Genomic DNA, 1,455 nt, shown 5'->3' on the forward strand with positions numbered 1-1,455 from the left:
GATCTTCAGGTGTAGCTTCCATGAATTTCACACTCAATTCCAATTTGTTTCGTGAGGATTTTTTTTATTTTCACAAGTCTTCCGTCACTGTCTCGTATCCAATATGGCATATACAACTAGTAATAACTGAAACAAAAACAAAAACAAAGAAGACAAAAGAAAAATAATTCTAGAAAACAAACTATGGTTAACTAAAAGCTAATTAAAAGATAAACTAAAATAAAAATAAATAAATAAAGAGTTAGCAAAAGAAAAGAAAATTCACCAAACTTGTGATGAAGATCACAAGTATTCTGGAAAGATTATATCATTGTGAAGTGGCACCATCCCCGGCAACAACGCCATTTGATTTGTCCCCAATTGGTGTACCTTTGATTCAGTCCTCAGACAGGACTTATCAACAAAATTTATAAACCTAATTCACCATATACTAGGATTGCATAGCTAGCATAGCATAGTGGTTCTAAGATCGTCCAAAGGGATGGGTTTTCATTTCACACATGATATTAGTTTAAAGAATTGGACTGGTACTTTTTCTTTTATAAGTTAGCTTTAAAAGAAAACATAATGATGGTTGAAAAAGGGGTTGGTTTTAAGCTAACCAAAAATAGTAACTGAGTTTAACTACAAAGAAAAGGTTTCTTGGAGTTTCAGGTCACTAGGTTTAGGTTCCTTATACAAAAGGGAAAATTCCATATCTTTTCCTCGAATTGGGGATTTAACCTATAGTTATTTCCCGAACCGGTGTGGTATAGTTACTTCCCATTAATGGTTTCAAACACTAAATCCCTCTCACCTATTCATTTTGCAATGGCTCGTACCTCTCACCTAGTATTGGCCATTCAAGGTGATCTTTAACCTTGGATTACCCTTCAAAAGATCGCAAGAGATAACTAATAGATGTCTCCAGGGAATCCAAAAGCTTACCAAGTGTTGGCTATTCTAGGCAATCCTACATTTAAACCGCCTCCTAGAGGCTCACAAGAGATAACTAATGGATCTCTATGGATTGAGTCTGAAAAGCTTACCAAGTGTTGGCCCATGTGATTTTAAGGGACTTTAAATTAACTAAAAATATAAAAACCATTAATGGGTCACAACCTTCTCTTCATTAAAAATTAAAACAAGGAAAACTCCCACTTTGGTATCCAGATCCTTATCTAGTTTCATTCAGTCCAAGAAACAAAAAGTCTAGCCACTCATCCTCTAAGAAAACATCCTCAGAGATTGTTTGACTAGAAACAAAATATAATCAAAGTGAGTAGGTAAGGCAGAGCAAAGCTTTGTATATTTCTTACTCGAAAATATGTACAAGTCTTCTCTAGAATTTCTTCCGAGAGATTACAAGTGATCCCAAGAATTTCTTCCGAGCTTCCGCGATTTCGAGATATTACAAAAAGAAATATCTTAAAACATATATAGAGAGATATTTTTAAACCCTTAATTAGATATCCT

Source organism: Vitis riparia, unplaced genomic scaffold (assembly GCF_004353265.1).
Source record: "Vitis riparia cultivar Riparia Gloire de Montpellier isolate 1030 unplaced genomic scaffold, EGFV_Vit.rip_1.0 scaffold718_pilon_pilon, whole genome shotgun sequence".
NCBI classification, from domain to species: domain Eukaryota; kingdom Viridiplantae; phylum Streptophyta; class Magnoliopsida; order Vitales; family Vitaceae; genus Vitis; species Vitis riparia.